The following is a 9,185-nucleotide window of genomic DNA, read 5'->3' as shown; positions in this document are numbered from 1 at the left end:
GCAGGGCTCAAATTTGCTGGAGGGCTGGAGCTTGTCATTATGAGACAGAGTTCCAACCTGGCCAAAATCTCATCATTTGCTAAAAAAAAAAAAAAATCCACAAGAGTTGGCACTATTGAAAGTACAAAAAGAGGCTTAGCACCATCCGCTGCCTCAGTTCCTTCCATCACCTCAAATCAGGATTTCAGGAAGACTCCTAGGAAAAGGAAAAAGTGCACAAGGAAATTTGAGTATACAGAGTCCACCTTAAAGAATTCCAGTTACAAGTAAGGAATCTTCATTTAATCTGCAAGTGCCTTCTGGATATTCCCACTCGTGGGACAAATTGGCAAACAGTGCTCCAGCAACGGAATAAAGATTACAATACTGCCCTATCAATTGTGTGTCAGCTCTGGACACAAGGTCCCACATGACAGTCTCATAAGTAAGCTGAAGAAATGCGGGCTTGGTGGAACTACCATTAAGGGGATACATAATTGGTTAAACAACCACAAACAAAGTGTAACTATTAATGGCATTATGTCAGAGTGGAGGGAGTCTCAAGTGGGGTTCCACAAGGATCTGTTCTGGGTCCAGTATTGTTTAACATCTTTATTAATGACCTGGATGTAGGAATAGAGCGCATACTGATCAAATTTGCCAGTGACCCAAAGCTAGGGGGCTGCCAAAACTTTGTGGAGGATAGAGTTAAAATTCAGAGTGATCTTGATAAACTGGAGAACTGGGCTATAGCCAACAAAATGAAATTCAGCAAAGTCAAATGTAAGGTGTTACACTTAGGGAAGAAAAAACAAATGCACAAATATAGAATAGGGGATAACTGGCTTGGCTAGGGTTACCATACGTCCGGATTTTCCCAGACATGTCCGGCTTTTGGGGGCTCAAATCCCCGTCCGGGGGGAAATCCCCCAAAGCCGGGCATGTCCGGGAAAATCGGGAGGCTCGGCCGGGGCCTCTTTGTGCGGGGCCGGGGGCATGGTGCCCGGCCGGGAGCCGGGCCGGGGGCCAGGCCGGGCCAGGGTCGCAGTGCCGGGCCGGTCCGGGCCCACGGGGCCGGGCCCGCGGGGCTGGGAGCCGGGCCGGGCCCACGGGGCTGGGAGCCGAGCCGGGCCCGCGGGGCTGGGAGCCGAACCGGGCCCGCGGGGCTGGGAGCCGGGAGCCGGGCCGCGGGGCTGGGAGCCGGGCCGGGGTCGGGGAGCCGGGGGGTGCGCCGGGGGTGGTCGGCCAGGGCCCGAGCCGACCCAGGCTGGAGCCGCCGGGGGCCAGCCTGGGCCGCGCCGCGCCTCCTTCTCCCTCCCCCCCCCTTCCCTTCCCTTACCTTACCTTACCTGCTTCAGGCTTCAAGCAGGGGAGGGGGCGGAGACTTTGGGAGGGGGCGGAGTTGGGGCGGGGCGTGGGCGGGGCTGGGGGCGGGGCCGGGCCCCCCGGGAGTGTCCTCCATTAGGAGGCACAAAATATGGTAACCCTAGGCTTGGCAGCAGCACCGCTGAGAAGGATCTGGGAGTTGTCGTGGATCACCACCTCAACGTGAGTCAGCAATGCGATATTGTTGCAAAAAAAGAAAATGCAATTTTAGGTTGCATTAACAGAGGCATAGCATAAAAGTCATGAGAGGTGATAGTACTGCTCTACTTGGTGCTGGTTAGGCCTCAGCTGGAGAATTGTTCAGTTTTGGTCACCAATGTATTGAAAGGATGTAGAGAAACTGGAAGGGATCCAGAGACGAGCAACAAAGATGATCAAAGTGATGGAATGCAAGCCATATGAGCAAAGGCTGAAGGAACTGGGTATGTTTAGTTCAGAAAAGAGGAGATTAAGGGGGGATATGATAAATTGTCTTCAGATATTTGAAAGGCTGCCATAAAAAAGATGGAGAAAAGTTGTTCTCTTTTGTCACAGAAGGCAGGACAAGAGGCAATGGTTCACATTAAAGCATAGCAGATTTAGATTAAATCTCAGGGAAATTTTCCTAAGCGTATGAACTGTAGGACAATGGAACAGTCTGCCAAGGGAGGTTGTCAAAAGGAGGCTGGATAGTCATCTGCCTTGGATGGTTTAGACACAACAAATCCTGCATCTTGGCAGGGGGTAGGACTAGATGACCAGTGCGGTCCCATCTAACCCTATGATTTTATTATTCTAAATTTTGCACATCTTGTAAATGTATGTACAAAGCACCAAGAGGCAGACCCATAGATCTCTGTGATATGTAAGGGCTTGTCTTCACTACAGCGCTAAATCAGTGCCACTGCAATTCATGCAGCGGTATTGATCTAGCAGGTGTGGTGAAGATGCACTAAGTCGATGGGAGAGCGCTCTCCCATCGATGTAATTAATCCACCTCAATGAGAAGTGGAAACTATGTTGACAGGAGAGCGTCTCCTGCTGACAAAGTGCAGAGTAGACACCGCCTTAAGTCGATGTAAGTTACGATGCTCAGGGGGTGGTTTTTTTACACACCTGAGTGACGTAATTTACGTCGACTTAAGTGGTAGTGTAGACAAGTCCTCAGGCACTCAATGGAGAGAGACATTGCTCTAGTAGAGTGTGATTTAATCCCAACGGGCAGAAATAGATCTTAGTTTATAGTGTTCCTCTATACATTTTCTAATTCACCTAGATAACATTTGTGAAGAGACAGCCTGACCACCTTTATGATTGTTCACATAAGAAATAAAAGAGTGGAGGACTTGTGAAATGTTACTCTTGTTTGGATAGTAGGCTAGGGTCCTCTTAGTGTCAAGTGTATTTAACTTTGATTCATCTTTATGACTGTGAGGGCTAGGAAAGAAAACTGGCAAATGTATTGTTTGGTTAATGTGAAAGTCATAAACCTCTTTGGATAAGAATCTAGGTTTAGGCCAAAGCACCACCTTGTTTTTGTGAAATATAGGGAAAGATGGATTAGCCATTAGGGTACGTAACTCCCTCACTCATCAGGCTGATGTTATGGCAACTAAGAGTATTTTCAATACACAAACGGAATAAAAAGAACGAGGAGTACTTGTGGCACCTTAGATACTAACCAATTTATTTGAGCATAAGCTTTTGTGGGCTAAAGCCCACTTCATCAGATGCATGCAGTGGAAAATACAGTAGGAAAAGAGTAGGAGAGAGCATGAAAAAATGGGTGTTGCCATACCAACTCTAATGAGACTAATCGAATAAGATGGGCTATTATCAGCAGGAGAAAAAAAACTTTTGTAGTGATAATCAGGATGGCCCATTTCAAACAGTTGACAAGAAGGTGAGAGTAACGGTGAGAGTAACAGTAGGGGGGAAATTAGCATGGGGAAATAGTTTAGTTTGTGTAATGACTCATCGACTCCCAGTCTTTATTCAAGCCTAATTTAATGGTGTCCATTTTGCAAATTAATTCCAGTTCTGCAGTTTCTCGTTGGAGTCTGTTTTTGAAGGTTTTTTGTTGAATAATTGCGACTTTTAGATCTGTAATAGAGTGACCAGGGAGGTTGAAGTGTTCACCAACTGGTTTTTGAATGTTATGTTATAATTCTTGACATCTGATTTGTGTCCATTTATTCTTTTGCGTAGAGACTGTCCGGTTTGGCCAATGTACATGGCAGAGGGGCATTGCTGGCACATGATGGCATATATCACATTGGTAGATATGCAGGTGAACGAGCCCCTGATGGTGTGGCTGATGTGACCTAATCACATCAGCCACACTATCAGAGGCTCGTTCACCTGCACATCTACCAATGTGATATATGCCATCATGTGCCAGCAATGCCCCTCTGCCATGTTGTATATTCTCCTTGTATATTTGTTCTTGTACCATTCCTGCTGGGTCAACACCAATTTAAGAGTTATTCTCAGCTAATGTTAACTGCAATAAAATAAAATTCTGCCTCTTACCATCAGAAGAAGAAAATGGAATGAAGGGATCAACCAAAAACATCTCTTGCCACCATCTACAGTTTGCTAAAGCAGAAGTTGCTCAGGGAAGCTGAATGAACGAAAATTGCCTTCCTGGCAAGATATCTGCATAAACAGGCATGCCATAGATTTTAAAATCCAAAGCCACTTTTGAAATCTGAGCTAAACACCCAGTGTACAGGCCATACAGATCAGTTTAGTAGGAAAAGCGTTTTCTAAGGGTCAACCAGATGTTAGAATGTTGTTATAACAATTAATTGAATGGGAATGTGGCTTTCCTCATTAGGGTATCACCATATTAATGCTTCAGCCTTGCACTTCTCACCAGGATGCGGAGCCACATCATACCGAGCTGCTCTGAATCTTCATGTTCAAATTGAAACCATTGGAAACAAGAGTTGCAAAGTTGCTGGAATGTATATTCTATAATTATTTCAAAACTTTTGAATTCAGGCAAACTGTATAGCAACAGTTGGCTGCAACTATGATGTGAGGTCAAAATTTCTCTACTTGTTGGAAACCACTGTGCTTTGAGCTGCAGTCACAGCAGGCTCTGGATGAGGGGAATGCATCATGTTGTTCTGGTCCATGAAGGAACAATGTAAAAAATATTTAATCTGATGATGGGACCTTCAAGCAAAATAAATTGGGAAAGGGCACAGAGGACGCCTCAGATCCAGTACTGACATAATAAAAGCACAATGAAATAATGGCTACTAAGCATGCAACTTATTACTATTATTTATTATTTATAATACCATATTATTTGTATTACCATTCGTATTATCTATATGTTAAAGCAAAACATTTTTGAACAGAACATTGAACAATTTTTTCACGTTATTCTTGAGCTGCCTACAGCCACGCTGTACAACTTTGTACTGTGTTCCTTTCAGATCTCAAACTGAGCAGGGTTGTCTAGAGACAGAATTTGGACACCTATGTGTTGCAGGAAGAAGTGCAGGTGATTCAGTAAGTCTTTCTTCCATCTTAGGCTCTTAACCTGCAAACACACACATTATTAATTTTACTACCACGAGTAGTCCTTTTCAATAGGACCACTCCCAGTAGTAAAGTTAAGCACATGAATAAGTGTTTGGAGAGTCAGGGCTTTAGCACGAAACCAATACCCCAGCTTCCTGCAATGCTACTGGAGGTGCCATCTTGCCATTTTCAAAACGAAACAAAACAGAGATCCTGAGAACTCATGATCATTCAAAGGTCATGACACTTTTCATAAGTACAGTGGTGTGCTGGTCAAATTACAACTCAAATTTTTTCCTGCAATTTCAGCTGGAAACATGTTGTAAGGCTTAGTCATTTGTACAATGCTTTTAGTTCATCCAATGAAAGATTCGAAGTATTATTAATGAGCCTGATTCTCACAGTCTTGAAACTTGTGACATCACTTACACCTGTGCTAATCAATACTACCAGTGTAAGTGAATGGAGAATTCTGTTTTTGTATCATTTTACACCCATTTTGCACACGCATAAATGCCTACAGAAGGTACAAAGTAGTGCAGAATCAGGCCCATCTCTTTGTACCCCTGGCTTTAAAATTAATATTAATCAGCTACAGAGAATTGATTGTTACAGTATGTAGAATGAGTGCAGTGTTAGTAAGCATAGGAAAATAGCATGCTAAGGCAGCCCACAGAGATACATTTTCCCCTGTCTAACCCACACTCCAGTGTTTCTCAACAAAATTTTGCTAAAAACTGCAAGCTCTGCCTAAAGACACAAGAGTTTAAATCTTTAATAGCTGGGAATCTATACTATACTACAAGCGACCAGGGAGCTTTTGCGAACAGGGGCTGCTAACAGGGAGTTTCGCAAGGGAGCAGGAAGGGGGCGAGGGTCCCTTGCCGGTTCTATCTGTTTTCCCTTTATTCCCCTTAATACTTATAAACCAACTACATTCAAAACTTCTTGCTTAAACAACCCTTTCAGCGGACAGGGGGCTGCAGACAGGAGTGTGACAGAGGGAGGCTTACGATGGTTAGGAAGACCCGCAACACCTGTGCCAGCACTGCTTCTGTCTCCTCCACCTGTGCCTGTAGCCAGACAGAGCACCTGAGCATGGATGCTTCTACCCAGATCCTGGTGTGGTTTTGCAGAGACTGTAACTTGCAATTTCCATTTACTGATATCCAGGCTGGGGGGACCATCCAATGTGAGAGGTGCCTGCTGGTGGAATCTCTCAGGCAGCAGGTGGGAGAGCTACAGGAGGAGGTGGCTAGGTTGAGGAGCATCCGAATCCACGAGCAATTCCTCGACAGTGTCCATGTGGAGACAGCTGAGGTAGCTGTCCCAGTACACAGGACTGCTGATACACCACTGGTGGAGGAGGAGATGGCTCAGGGTGGACACTGGCAGCTGGTTACTTCTGGCAGCAGGCAGTGCTCCACCCCTGCTCCGAATCCTCCTGCCGTGGTAATAGGTAACCATTATGCTCTTCTTGTTACAGGAAAGAAGGAATCACTCCCTACAGTAAAGGAGGAGAAGCCTCGTACTCCTAAGGCTGGGAGGTCTGCTGCCACCACTGCGAATAGGAAACGTAGGGTAGTGGTGGTCGGAGACTCTCTGCTGAGGGGGACGGAGGCGCCCATCTGTCGCCCTGACATTTCATCTGGGGAGGTATGCTGCCTGCCGGGAGCCCGTATCCAAGACGTTATGGAGGCATTGTCGAGGATTATCCACCCCTCTGACTACTACCCCATGCTACTCATCCATGTGGGCACAAATGATACTGCGCGGTGTGACACTGAGCGGATCAAGAGTGACTACAGGGCTCTGGGAGTACGGGTGAAGGAGTTTGGAGCGCAGGTGGTATTCTCTTCAATTCTTCCTGTCAAAGGTAGGGGCCCGGGCAGAGACAGATGCATCATGGAGGTGAATGCCTGGCTGCGAAGATGGTGTCGCCAGGAGGGCTTTGGCTTCCTAGACCACGGGATGCTATTCGAGGAAGGACTGCTAGGCAGAGATGGCGTTCACCTTTCGAGGAGAGGAAAGACCCTATTTGGACAAAGACTGGCTAACCTAGTGAGGAGGGCTTTAAACTAGGTTCGACGGGGACAGGTGAGCAAAGCCCACAGGTAAGTGGGGAACATGGAGACCGGGGAGATGGGTCGGAAACGAGAGGGAGTGTGGGCTATATTGTCAGAGAGAAAGGAGGGTCAGGACAAAACTGGGAGGAAAGATCAAACCAGTATCTTAGATGCCTATATACAAATGCGAGAAGTATGGGCAATAAGCAGGAAGAACTGGAAGTGCTAATAAATAAATACAACTATGACATTGTTGGCATCACTGAAACTTGGTGGGATAATACACATGATTGGAATGTTGGTGTGGATGGGTACAGCTTGCTCAGGAAGGATAGACAAGGGAAAAAGGGAGGAGGTGTTGCCTTATATATTAAAAATGTACACACTTGGACTGAGGTAGAGATGGACATAGGAGACGGAAGTGTTGAGAGTCTCTGGGTTAGGCTAAAAGGGGTAAAAAACAAGGGAGATGTCATGCTAGGAGTCTACTACAGGCCACCTAACCAGGTGAAAGAGGTGGATGAGGCTTTTTTTAAGCAACTAACAAAATCATCCAAAGCCCAAAATTTGGTGGTGATGGGGGACTTCAACTATCCGGATATATGTTGGGAAAATAACACAGCGGGGCACAGACTATCCAACAAATTCTTGGACTGCATTGGAGACAACTTTTTATTTCAGAAGGTTGAAAAAGCTACTAGGGGGGAAGCTGTTCTAGACTTGATTTTAACAAATAGGGAGGAACTCGTTGAGAATTTGAAAGTAGAAAGCAGTCTGGGTGAAAGTGATCATGAAATCATAGAGTTTGCAATTCTAAGGAAGGGTAGAAGGGAGAACAGCAAAATAGAGAGAATGGATTTCAGGAAGGCAGATTTTGGTAAGTTCAGAGAGCTGATAGGTAAGGTCCCATGGAAATCAAGACTGAGGGGAAAAACAACTGAGGAGAGTTGGCAGTTTTTCAAAGGGACACTATTACGAGCCCAAAAGCAAGCTATTCCGCTGGTTAGGAAAGATAGAAAATGTGGCAAAAGACCACCTTGGCTTAACCATGAGATCTTGCATGATCTAAAAAATAAAAAGGAGTCATATAAAAAATGGAAACTGGGACAGATTACAAAAGATGAATATAGGCAAACAACACAGGAATGCAGGGGCAAGATTAGAAAGGCAAAGGCACAAAATGAGCTCAAACTAGCTACGGGAATAAAGGGAAACAAGAAGACTTTTTATCAATACATTAGAAGCAAGAGGAAGACCAAAGACAGGGTAGGCCCACTGCTTAGTGAAGAGGGAGAAACAGTAACAGGAAACTTGGAAATGGCAGAGATGCTTAATGACTTCTTTGTTTCGGTCTTCACCGAGAAGTCTGAAGGAATGCCTAACATAGTGAATGCTAATGGGAAGGGGATAGGTTTAGCAGATAAAATAAAAAAAGAACAAGTTAAAAATCACTTAGAAAAGTTAAATGCCTGCAAGTCACCAGGGCCTGATGAAATGCATCCTAGAATACTTAAGGAGCTAATAGAGGAGGTATCTGAGCCTCTAGCTATTATCTTTGGAAAATCATGGGAGACGGGAGAGATTCCAGAAGACTGGAAAAGGGCAAATATAGTGCCCATCTATAAAAAGGGAAATAAAAACAACCCAGGAAACTACAGACCAGTTAGTTTAACTTCTGTGCCAGGGAAGATAATGGAGCAAGTAATTAAGGAAATCATCTGCAAACACTTGGAAGGTGGTAAGGTGATAGGGAACAGCCAGCATGGATTTGTGAAGAACAAATCATGTCAAACCAATCTGATAGCTTTCTTTGATAGGATAACGAGCCTTGTGGATAAGGGTGAAGCTGTGGATGTGGTATACCTAGACTTTAGTAAGGCATTTGATACGGTCTCACATGATATTCTTATCGATAAACTAGGCAAATACAATTTAGATGGGGCTACTATAAGGTGGGTGCATAACTGGCTGGATAACCGTACTCAGAGAGTTGTTATTAATGGTTCCCAATCCTGCTGGAAAGGCATAACGAGTGGGGTACCGCAGGGGTCTGTTTTGGGACCGGCGCTGTTCAATATCTTCATCAACGACTTAGATATTGGCATAGAAAGTACGCTTATTAAGTTTGCGGATGATACCAAACTGGGAGGGATTGCAACTGCTTTGGAGGACAGGGTCATAATTCAAAATGATCTGGACAAATTGGAGAAATGGGCTGAGGTAAACAGGATGAAGTTT

At 45.1% G+C, this 9,185-nt stretch overlaps 1 protein-coding gene across 1 annotated transcript in view; it reads right to left on the bottom strand.

Annotated features, from left to right (window-relative positions):
* Positions 1-4,622: 4,622 nt before the first annotated feature.
* Positions 4,623-9,185, bottom strand: part of CCDC57 (coiled-coil domain containing 57) — a 121,694-nt gene continuing 117,131 nt past the window's right edge. Inside the window, exon 19 of the mRNA XM_054047535.1 lies at positions 4,623-4,900. The gene's annotated coding sequence lies outside the window, so the exon portion shown is untranslated. The remainder of the gene's footprint in view (positions 4,901-9,185) is intronic.

This window comes from Malaclemys terrapin, chromosome 13 (assembly GCF_027887155.1).
Source record: "Malaclemys terrapin pileata isolate rMalTer1 chromosome 13, rMalTer1.hap1, whole genome shotgun sequence".
NCBI lineage: Eukaryota > Metazoa > Chordata > Testudines > Emydidae > Malaclemys > Malaclemys terrapin.
The sequence above is the reverse complement of the archived record's forward strand: the minus strand, read 5'-3'. Positions and strand labels throughout refer to the sequence as shown.